General features: G+C 42.2%; 1 long non-coding RNA gene across 1 annotated transcript in view; it reads right to left on the minus strand.

The window, feature by feature from the left end:
• Nucleotides 1-12,591, minus strand: part of LOC107982387 (uncharacterized) — a 75,787-nt gene that overhangs the window by 38,059 nt on the left and 25,137 nt on the right. Inside the window, exon 2 of the long non-coding RNA XR_001729901.2 lies at nucleotides 9,938-10,053. This is a non-coding gene — a long non-coding RNA (uncharacterized LOC107982387). The remainder of the gene's footprint in view (nucleotides 1-9,937; nucleotides 10,054-12,591) is intronic.

The following is a 12,591-nucleotide window of genomic DNA, read 5'->3' on the forward strand; positions in this document are numbered from 1 at the left end:
ATGAAAGGGTTTAGACATCACACGATAAATACCGTGTTTGAAAGGGTGTCACCTTGAAAATGGGCCACCTTGTTTTCTGCTGATGTTCTAGAGACCAAAACATGGAGCAATAGATTCAAACTCCATGGAAAGAAATTGCATCTAATCATTAACTTTCTGATTGTAAGAGCTGTTTGACAGTGGGCTATGCTGCCTCAGAGTGAGGTGGAGTCGCCTTCGCTGGTGTTTTTAAGCAGAGTCCAGATGCCTATCTGTCAGGATTATCTTTTTTTTTCATGGCAGACTAGAGTTGGTCTGTATGGCCCTTGTGTTCTCTATTATTCTATTCTATTATTCTCAGAAGACTCAGGAATTAAAAAGGCTTCAGGCATTTTTTTTGAAAGTAATATTTATTAGATTTTTTAAAAATGTAACATATTAATTATAATTAATAATACTAATGAGGCTGAGTAGTGGAGTGGTGGAGTCGCATTCCAGGGGACCAGGGTTTGATGTCCCATTGCTTCTGTAAGGGATCCTCTATAGCAAATGGCTTCATTATTTACTGATTTAAGAACCATTCTTGAGTTTTCCAATTAATCTATCCACCACCAAAGGAAAACATCCCGGAGTAAGTTGTAAAACACATCCCCTCCTCGTAGCTTTTCTTACATTATGTACAGGAAGGAGATTGCTTTTCTAAGCATGAATTTGTGGTTTCTTTTAGAAGGCCTTTATTTTGACCCCAATAGAGGATTATTTTAATACAGTATGGGTATATTTTTCATTAGTAGCCCCCAGTGGCGCAGTGGATTAAACCGCTGAACTGTTGAACTTGCTGACCGAAAGGCTGGCGGTTCGAATCTGGAGAGCAGAGTGAACTCCTGCTGTTAGCCCCAGCTCCTGCCAACCTAGCAGTTCAAAAACATGTAAATGTGAGTAGATCAATAGGTATCGCTCCAGCGGGGAGGTAATGGCGCTCCATGCAGTCATGCTGACCACATGACCTTGGAGGTGTCTACAGACAACACCGGCTCTTCAGCCTACAAATGGAGATGAGCACCAACCCCCAAAGTTGGACATGACTACACTTAAGGTCAGGGGAAAACCTTTACCTTTACTTATGTTTTCATTGTGCCCAGGAAGGATGCTGGTAGAGTTTTATGGACTTCTCTGCTAGTCTCCTTTTAACATCTGTCCTTGTGCCATGTTCCCATTTTATTATTAAAGTACGTTTAAATCATCACACCTTATTTTAAGTTTAATCTTTTTTTCTTTTGTCTTTTCCCACTTTCCTTCCCCTTTTCTTTCTTTTTATTTTCTTCTTCTCCTTCTTCTTTTGAAAAACCTTTCTTCCTGACTTACATTTCATCCATGAAGCACAGTCTTTTCAATCACCAGGCACTTGAGCTTGTGGGCTATGGGGCTTGGGAAAAGATTGATTTACGGAACTCTAATGTGATTTATGGTCTTTGCAAGAAAGACCTGGGTGAGTCACCAAGCACAAATGTTTGCACACACGCACTCATACCATTCATGTTCTACTTTCAGAAATTGTACATGTGCTGCAGTTTCTGACAATCCGACCCACCAAGCTCCAACTGCAAACAGTGCAGCTGTAATTATCCAACCTGTAATCAAGACACTGAGCATTAAGAAATAATGAGAGCTCTTTGTGCCTGGGATGATTTTTTTTAGGCCACTGATGTACAAAGTTGGGTGAGACCCATATAACAAAAATTCTATCACATCATTGTGGTCCTGGAGGCATTATACAATTTTCTCTCACAGATCTGCAGCCATGTGACTCGGGGAAGGGGGAGAGGTGGGGAAAAAGACTGAGAAAACCAATGAAGTTATAACTCCACCATAAAGGGAAGACACATTTTGATAATGTTGGTTGCCATTTTTTCAGATATCCAGCTCACTAGCCTTCCCCAAGTTGGTACCCTTCAGACATGTTGCATGTCATCTCCTATCATCTCAGCATGCTATCTGGGAATGATGAGAGGTATAGTCCACTGCTTCTGGAGGATGCCAAGCCAGAGAAGACTGTAGCACATCAACAATGAACTCATTTACTAAGGCAGAAACTACTTGTGACATTTGTCATATACTCCACCCTTGCTTAACTTTTTTTAAGGAAGGGATTTATTTAGGAATGTGGCATCTCCCTCCTTCATTGCCATGGTCTTAAATGAAGTGGATTTCTCTCTCATACACACACACACACACACACAACACCTTCCTCTCTTGCTACCCACAATGGATGAAAAATCCCCATTGGTGCTAAAGAGGGTATCTATTCTGATTCTGAATAGGGATTCCTATGTAAGTGGTTTTGCGTCCGCACAGAACCGTCCAGCGGCGCTGTTCCGTGTCATCAGAGGGTTGTTAACTCCCATCAATCAAGGTGGGAGCCCTGATAACTCGGCAGCCCGCTGTGAAGCATTTGCTCGGTTCTTTGCGGACAAAGTCGCTCTGATCCATTCCGACTTTGACACCATATTAACGGCAGTCTCTGAGGATGTAACGAGTGCACCTGCTTGTCCAGTTTTGTTGGATTCATTTCAATTGGTTGAGCTCGAGGATGTGGACAAGATCCTGGGAGAGGCGAGACCGACCACATGCATCCTAGACCCCTGCCCATCCTGGCTGGTGAGAGAAGCCAGAGGGGGTTTGACCGAGTGGGTGAAGGTGGTGGTGAATGCCTCCCTTCGGGAGGGCAAGTTTCCAGCGAGCCTAAAAATGGCTGTGATCAAGCCGCTGTTGAAAAAGCCATCATTGGATCCCACTCAATTCGGAAACTTTCGGCCTATTTCCAATCTCCCCTATTTGGGCAAGGTCTTGGAACATGTGGTTGCTTCGCAGCTCCAGGGTTTCTTGGTTGACACTGATTTTCTGGATCCGGCACAGTCTGGCTTTAGGCCGGGGCATGGTACTGAGACAGCCTTGGTCGCCTTAGTCGATGATCTACGCCAGGAACTGGACAGGGGGAGTGTGTCCCTGCTGGTTCTGCTGGACCTCTCAGCGGCCTTCGATACCGTCGATCACAGTATCCTTCTGGGACGCCTCGCGGGAATGGGACTTGGAAGTACTGTTTTGCAGTGGCTCCACTCATTCCTGGAGGGTCGGTCCCAGATGGTGTCATTGGGGGATGCCTGCTCGGCCCCACAACCGTTGACTTGTGGGGTCCCGCAGGGCTCTGTGTTATCTCCCATGTTGTTTAACATCTACATGAAGCCGCTGGGAGAGATCATCAGGAGTTTCGGGGTGCGGTGTCATCTGTACGCAGATGATGTCCAGCTCTGTCACTCCCTCCCACCTGTCACTAAGGAGGCTGTCCAGGTCCTGAACCGGTGCTTGGCCGCTGTGTCGGACTGGATGAGGGCCAACAAATTGAAATTGAATCCAGACAAGACAGAGGTCCTCCTGGTCAGTCGGAAGGCCGAACAGGGTACTGGGTTACAGCCTGTGCTGGATGGGGTCACACTCCCCCTGAAGGTGCAAGTGCACAGTCTGGGGGTGATCCTGGACTCATCATTGAGCCTGGAGCCCCAGGTCTCAGCGGTGGCTAGGGGAGCCTTCGCACAATTAAAACTTGTGCACCAGCTGCGACCATACCTTGGGAAGCCGGACTTGGCCACGGTGGTACACGCCCTTGTTACATCTCGTTTAGACTACTGCAACGCACTCTACGTGGGGCTGCCTTTGAAGACTGTTCGGAAGCTTCAATTAGTCCAACGGGAGGCTGCCAGGTTAATAACTGGGGCGGCGTACAGGGAGCGTACTACTCCTCTGTTACGCCAGCTCCACTGGCTGCCAATTAGCTACCGAGCACAATTCAAGGTGCTGGCTTTAGCCTATAAAGCTCTAAACGGTTCCGGCCCAGCTTATCTGTCCGAACGTGTCTCCCGCTACGACCCACCTCGAAGCTTAAGATCGTCAGATGAGGCCCTGCTCGCGGTCCCGTCAGCCTCACAGGTGCGGCTGGCGGGGACGAGAGACAGGGCCTTTTCAGTGGTGGCTCCCCGCCTATGGAACGCCCTCCCCATTGAAGTCAGGCAGGCTCCCTCCCTCCTGTCTTTCCGAAAGAGGACAAAAACGTGGTTATGGGACCAGGCATTTGAGCATGAGTAGCAGCAAAAATGAGATAAGAATATATGACCTACTGACAGACCCCACATGAACATGGAAAGCGCCTTAAATGTATATTTAAATGTATAATTATGTATATTTTAATGGATATTCTTAATTTTATTGTAATTTTTAATCTTGATGGATTTTTAAATTTGATGACAACTGTTTTTAATGTGTATGGTTATACTGTAAGCCACCCTGAGTCCCCTGATGGGTGAGAAGGGCGGGGTAGAAGTGATGTAATAAATAAATAAATAAATTAACACAAAAGAATGAACAATAGTCTGGCCCAGAAAGTTTTCAGAAGTGTGCCTCTTCTCTGAGAAAAATATCCTGTAGACCAGTTTCCCATTGCTCCCATAAGGCAGAGTTTCAATAGCTCAGTGAAGACTGGATATTCTCAGCAGTCACAGCATTCTGACTCCTGTTGCGTAGAAGGAGGGGCAGAAGTACTAACAAAGTAAGGATTGAGGGCAGGGCCCCACTTGAAATAATAAACAGGAAGCCTTCTGAAAACAGCCAGGCTGTCTGTCTGGATTTGAACATTTCAGGGGTTTTTTCTTTTCAAAGGTGACTTTTGAAAACAATTACTGAAAATATTTCAAAGGTAAAGCTTGAGTGATGTCCTGCAGGGTTTCACATTTGTGAAAAATGTCATCTGCTTACCATTGTTACGATCCAAACACATCACTAATATGGACAAGCAAGGGTAGGTGCCCAGGCCATAAACCAGTGAGGCCGTGTGGTTCCTCCGGCACTGTACCCCTTCTGCCCCAAAGTCCTGCCCAACCACATGATTCCCACAGCATTTGATGTGCTTTAGATTCCTGTAACTACAGCAAAGCACCACCAGAGTCCTGTTCCTGGCCACAGAAGGTCCAAGAGAAAGCCTTCTCTCCATTTTCTCCTGTGATACCTCCTTTGACAGCAAGGGAACCAACTCTAAAAGACTTTCCAGCTCTAAAGATAGATTACAATAATTGCAGAGCCCTGCTTCTGCAAATGTGTGAGCTTTTCTGGGAGTATTGACATAAAATTGATACATGGAATACAATGGAAACAAAGAATCTCCATGTGTGAAATTACTTTCAAACCTTCCTCTTCATTGAAAGAAACTGCCTGATGCCATGCATGTTTATTAAGTCAGTAGAACTATTGATAACATTGATCAACACGTATTTTGATGTCTCAATGTTAGACCTGTTTCTGGATCTATTTAACCTGTTGATTCCAAAAATGGCAGCAGTTTCCCCATATCAGTTCTACTTTTTGAGATAGAATCATAGAATCATAGAATAGTAGAGTTGGAAGAGACCTCATGGGCCATCCAGTCCAACCCCCTGCCAAGAAACAGGAAATCGCATTCAAAGCATCCCCGACAGATGGCCATCCAGCCTCTGTTTAAAAGCTTCCAAAGAAGGAGCCTCCACCACAGACCGGGGGAGAGAGTTCCACTGCCGAACAGCCCTCACAGTGAGGAAGTTCTTCCTGATGTTCAGGTGGAATCTCCTTTCCTGTAGTTTGAAGCCATTGTTCCGCATCCTAGTGTGCAGGGCAGCAGAAAACAAGCTTGCTCCCTCCTCCCTATGACTTCCCCTCACATATTTGTACATGGCTATCATGTCTCCTCTTAACCTTCTCTTCTGCAGGCTAAACATGCCCAGTTCTTTAAGCCTCTCCTCATAGGGCTTGTTCTCCAGACCATTTTAGTTGCCCTCCTCTGGACACATTCCAGCTTGTCAACATCTCCCTTCAACTGCGGTGCCCAGAATTGGACACAGTATTCCAGGTGTGGTCTGACCAACGCAGATACAGAACATATGGCATCTACCAGTGGCCATCTGCTCTCCCATAAGGACTCATTATAACCATATCTAAGAAACTAGAGCTGATGCTGTCTATCCAATGCAATTTTCTGAATCACTGTTCAAGTAACCCTAGGAACAGGCCTTAAAAACAGACTCTAACTTTTATTTTTGTTAGGCTGTGTAATCTGACTCACCTTCCCACCATCCCGCTCTCGCTCTGTCTCTGTCGATCACACACACACACACACACACACACAGCCGGCCCTAGGTATTTTTCAAGTGTAGGCGAACAGAATTTTGGCGCCCCCCCCCCCAAAACAATCACTGAAAAATAAAATGTTGGATAAGCGAAAATGTTTGATAATAAGGAGGGATTAAGGAAACGCCTATTAAACATCAAATTACATTAAGATTTTACAAATTAAGCACTAAAACATCATGTTTTACAACAAATCCACAGAAAAAGCAGTTCAATACCTTGCGGAGGCAGAGTGCAGGAGACAGGAATTGCCTTGATGGCACCCCCAACAAGATGGTGCCACAGGCAAATGCCTAGTTGGCCTGGTGGTTGAACCGCCTCTGCACACACACAAGGCCCGGTGAAGTAAATGTCTCTCACCAACTCATATAAAGCAGCTCCCCCTAGAAACACATTGGTCTTTCGGGCACTAAACTCTACCTCTGTTAAGACTGATCCCTATGTGTACATTCAGCATATCAGTTCCCCCTCATTCCACCAATTCCATCATACTCAACCACGAGTGATAGCCTATGATGATCCCACCAATTACAGTCTGCACCCACTCAAATTATAATCTAATATTTTTCCAATTGTGTCAACACTCTAGACATCTGAGGAAGTAGGCAGTATAACCCCTCAAATTTGGAGTGATTACTGCCAATTTTGATAAAACTTGGTAGATCTTCAGACATCATAATATTTTTTTTTCCTTCGCTACAACAGACAGCAACCTAAGCACCTTAGAAGTGCCCGACATAGGAGAATAATAAATAAGTCTGGCATGATTTCAAAAATCTCCATTGATTTCAAGGCCCATGTGATGAGATCCATAGTCTAGCTTCACAGTTTCCAAACTGAGCTGTTAGAACAACAATGTGCAAACTTATCTTCTCCCTGATGTGCAGTGGTTTTGAGATGTGTGAGCAAATAGGCACCACACTACTCTGTAGGTTTCATGCTTTCATGTAGGAACCTCAATTTAGATCATCCAAGATCCAGTCAAAGCTCCCAGTTGTCTCCTTTCTAGACAGCTTCTCATTTTAAGAAGGCATTTCAGGGCATCTGAGGAAATAGACACAGCATTGCCTTCTCTTGCCTTTTAAATATCTTTTTTGAGACGATATCAGCCTATCCGGGTGGAGGGACTAGCTGAATAAGATACAAGGCTTTGGAATGTGAAGTCTTTCCTTCTAAGTGAAGTAAGTAAATAAGGCTTTCTATAATTTATTCTTTTGTCAAGTAGATTTCAACAACATCCCTGACAGGAGAAGCCTATTTTTAATCAGTACATTAGTGAAATGCCTTCCTATGCTAGACAGCACTATGAGAAGGGTGTTGTAATATCATAAGAATCCCTGTTGTGTGTTGTCGAAGGCTTTCATGGCCGGGATCACAGGGTTGTTGTATGTCTTTCGGGCTGTGTGGCCATGTTACAGAAGTATTCTCTCCTGACGTTTCGCCCACATCTATGGCAGGCATCCTCAGAGGTTGTGAGGTATGGATAAACTAAGTAAGGAAAGGAAAGAATATATATCTGTGTAGAGTCTGTTGTGTTTAAACTTAAAGCATCTCTCTATGAACAATATACTAAATCATCCTGTACTCTTTGCCTAGAGGATGTACAGCCTCCAAAGAGTTAATCAATGCTTCTAGAACTTTCCAGAAATGGCAATTTACCCTTTTCTCCCACCAAAATAAAAGGGAATTTAGGGGAAAAGGGAAGGGCAATGACACACAGAAGCATCCTTAGGATCACATGTAGCTGCAGGAATCAGCTTTATTGGATCCATGAAGCTAGAGAGCAGCTATCTATTGACAGAGACAATGAACAGCTTTTCCACTGCTGCAAATTTATCTCCACTTCTAGCCTTTCATGATAGCCATTTACTTATATGGGAGAAATTAACAGGTTTATTCGGGAATACATAGGTGTTGGAACCTAAACGTACTTCCCAAATTGAGTTGAAAGCAAGATTTGGGATGAAGGACTGGTTTTCTCCTCATCTGTGGTGGATTATAATCTGTGATGTCATATAGAACTAAATGAAAGTAACTGAGCATATTGACCCTTGTTAAAACTGAACATATCACCTAATTGTCATCTCCATAGGTTTTGCATTTATGTTGTTATTCTTACATAGACACTTCCCTCTATGGACACAAAGTAGTCTACAAAAGCTTATACTATCAACTTCTTTCTCCCAGTTAGTCTCAACAATGCCACAAGATCCCTTTGCATATTGAGTTTTACCATAGAACTTCAAAGCATAATTTTTGGATTCTAGCTTCCAAAATTCCCATTGGCCATGCAGCCTGACCAGGCCTGGAAGTTGTAATCTGAAAGTGAGATTTCCGAGCACTGGAACAGAGCAAAGGCTTATAGTTCATCATCTCTGGGAAATCCATCTGCAGGACAAGAGTGTGATAGCACCTTCCCACTTCTATTCTGTAGCCACAGGTGTTCAGCAAGACCACTGTGGCACTGAAGACAATGCACAGACATGGGAACTTTGCTAATGTTGATGCCTTTAAGTCGTTTCCAAACTATGTTCACCAAAAAGCCAACCTATCACATTTGGCAAGATTTATTCAGAAGACATTTGCCATTGTTTAAGGCTGAGAGTTTAAGACTCTCCTACTAGCCATTTATAATCTTATCCTGGTTGGTTTTTTCTAGTCCTTGCTTAAATTAATAGACTGAAAATCAAGTCTTTTAATAATTTTATAGTTTTGACCTTTATTTGCACAGCCCATTTTCTATTCTGTTTGGTCACTCTATATCTGACAGGAAACTGAGACAACTGCTTTTTGTAGAGAGAGATTAGGTTTTGCACTCTATGCCCATAAGGAATAAATATCTGAGCAAAGATGAAGAATGTGAACCTTTCCAGATATTGCCAGACTCCCTAACAATTTTCACCACTGACTAGGGTGGCAAAAGCTCATCAACGTCTAGAAGGCCACATGAAGCCCTATTGTGATGTAAGTCATTTTCTGGGTTGCATTTTTAATAAGAGTGGGTAAAATGTGGACCTGAGAGTATACGTGATTCCCAGTAATGTTTGTGTGGTCTTTACCATCTCTAGAATCCCTAGGTTGACCTTTGCCTGGCCAAAAAACAGGATGGGTTATTGCCACTGGGATCCTCCGAGTACAAGAATATGCCCTTTAAATAAGTTATGTTTGCCATCATTTTTGAGAAGCAGAAATTAGCTTCTGGTCGTCTTTGAAGGTTTGGGTTTTACTTATTTGATAGTCAATGTAGGTCATGGACATAAAAATGACCTGATGAAGTTGCCCATCTCTCATATATCGGATGGAAATCCAAGCAGATGGTTTATTGTAGTCCTCTTGTTTTATTCCCTTCTTGTTTATTTTGCAAAGTACTCTGCTTATAGATTGTGCCATTATTATGACTAAAACAATGATTCAAAAATAAAGTCAACTCACCATGACTGAACATCCTTCCAGAATTATACAGAACAGCATTCCTGATATACTAAACACTATAAATCACAACAGCTACCCAGCTTTATCATTCTTGCCCCAGTTCACACAGCAAAAAAGATCAATAGAGTTAGCATCTCCTGTTTAAAAACACTTTTGCCAGATAGCACAGCATTAGGAACGAGAAGACAGGATGCTCTTAAAGCCTGCTAGTAAAGCATTTAATAGTATGGCTAGTAAATTATTAGAAGGAAAAGTGTTGTTTGTGTAGTGAAAAGAAAAAGAACATACCAGAGAGGAACAAAACAAAAAGTGAACTCACTGTCTTTTTGCATTCTCTGATAGAACTGTTTTTTCTCAACAATAATTATTAGTTTCTCCTTGTAACTTTCTTTTGATGCAGTCATGAGCATTTATGGTTCTGAAATGTTGCAACACCTAACATATAAAAAGAAAAGAATAGCAATCATCACCATATTTTGCATTTCAATATTGCCTTTCATCCTATGGGCAGATACAGCAATTTCCTCCCCTAGGAAAAAAAAAGTCTCTGTATTCAAATCATTTAAAACCTATAGATTAAAAACACTTTCCAAGGTAGCACTCTTCTTTGAAATTACCTTTCACAATATTTGTGAAATTGTGCTTTAATTTGCTTGGTTTATATATGTGAATTCTTGAGTAGAGGTTACTGATTTTGACAACTGACTTTGAAGCTATTGATCTCATTTAGCCAGAGCTTGGGAAAGTTACTCTCATGCTAAATGTCTTAAATCTTAGTATCATGTTATGAACACAGGATCAAATTGGAGTTTTCTTCTACTGTCTAGATATTAAGGGCATTTACTTTGAGGAAGCACCATTTTGTCATAGAATACAATATGACCTACTTATCCAAAGATTCAGTATCCACATTTTCACTTACATACACACCACAAACACCACCGCAGCCACAGCCACCAAAGAGTTTGTGGGCCTCTCTAAGTCATTCAGTGTGTTTCTGTTATATGCTTCAGCCCTCATATAGTCAAAATATAGTGTTTGTTATTATCCACAGTTTCAGATATCCATGCGAAATCTTGGAATATATATCATGTGTTTACGGGCATCATTTATTTATTTATTACAATATTTATATCCCGCCCTTCTCACCCAACAGGGGACTCAGGGCGGCTTACAATAAAACAGACATATAAAAACAGTACAATACACTATAAATCAGTTAAAAAATTAACTTACATAAACATTCATAAAATGCATTTATAAAATATAGATAGGCGTGTACAAGTTTAAAAGACTGGGTCTGTCAATTGAGTTCCAGCATACATAATAGTAATTAATGCTGCTGATTCTTATTCGAAAGCCTGGCCCCACAACCAAGTTTTTACCTTCCTACAGAAGGATAGGAGGGAGGGAGCCTGCCTGATTTCAATGGGGAAATTGAACTATCATATTGCATAGTTTTAAAGACAAAATTAGGATCTGCAGACATGTTGTTGTTAAGAACTGTCAAGTCAATTTTGACTTATGATGACTCTAAAAATGAGAGACTTTCTACTCAGCCTATGATCAACAACCCTGTGCAGGTCTTGCAGACTCAGGGCTATGGTTTCTTTGCAATATGGTCTTCCTCTGTTCCTACTATTTTCTTTCCTATCAAACATCATTGTCTTCTCTAAAAGATCATGTCTTCTTGTGATATATAAAAACTAACCATGTACCCACACTTGATTTTTTAAAATTGTGTCAGATGAGAATTGAGAACATACTGCAAGTCGTTTCTGGTGTGAGAGAATCGGCCATCTACAAAGACATTGCCCAGAGGACACTAGAATGTGTTACCATCCTGCTGTGAGGCTTCTCTCATGTGTTCTTTGGAAGGATCTGCCTACAATTTCTGCCCATGGCTGTTTCATCTGGTCTTTCCCTATCTGCTCTGAATGATATGCTGAAAAATTGGGTTTTTGTGGGGGAAGGTATGGTAAGCCCCTGAATTTGATAGAATTTTCTTAGACTAAATATACTCAGAGATGGTTTTGCTAGTTCCTTCCTCAAGAATATAGTTCACGGCACCTCCTATTGGTTGATGATCTTCCATCTAAGTACTAACCAGGGCTGATCCTGCTTAGCATTTAAGATCAGACAGGATATAGTCTTTAGTATGGGTACCTCATGCCTCACAGAGAGACCTACTAGCCAAAGCAGAGAGCCTTCATAGAGAACAGACACCATCAAATCAAATTCAGACCATCCTCTTCTTGTTGAAAGCACAGTTCCCCTGCAAGGATCATTTCAACACAGCAATGATTATAGTGTTGGTCCTATGCCAGATGAATCCATCCGTGATTCATCTTATTCCAGTGAGTGCCAGAGCCCTAAGTAAGGTCTCATCCCAGAGCACTGGATTCAGATAAACGAGTCCAAGCCTTGTTGGAATCTGCTTATTATTATTATTACACAGCCTAACCCTGAAAAAAAACCCTCAGTGTCTTGTTTTGAGGCATGTTCCTGGAATAATTGGGGTGCTGATTCAGAATATTGCATTGGATAGACCATGTCAGCTCTAGTTTCTTAAATATGGTTATCATGGTCTTCTAAGGACAAGCAAATGGTGACTGGTAGAGATACCATATGTTCTATATATCAAAAGCTAGAGCTGATCGGGTGAAACTGGTGATATTTTTTAGAATCAGCACATCAGATATGCCCAGAAGTTAATATTTGCGGCATCAAAATGTGTGTTGGGCAGTGATTATAATGCTGTTGCTGCTGATAATTCTGATTATGATTCATGGAACAAGCAAACAAACCAAAAGGACACACCAACATCTTTAGGTGAAGATCTCCCCTCGGTGCTGTTTAATTTTACCTTGACCTGTTTTGACTCCAAATGGAACAAGCATCCTTACTGGTCTTTCACTCCTAGAAGCCCCAACCAGCACAGTAGATAGTCAGCAATTTTAGTTATTCTAGTTC

This window comes from Anolis carolinensis, chromosome 2 (assembly GCF_035594765.1).
Source record: "Anolis carolinensis isolate JA03-04 chromosome 2, rAnoCar3.1.pri, whole genome shotgun sequence".
Taxonomy (NCBI): Eukaryota; Metazoa; Chordata; class Lepidosauria; order Squamata; family Dactyloidae; genus Anolis; species Anolis carolinensis.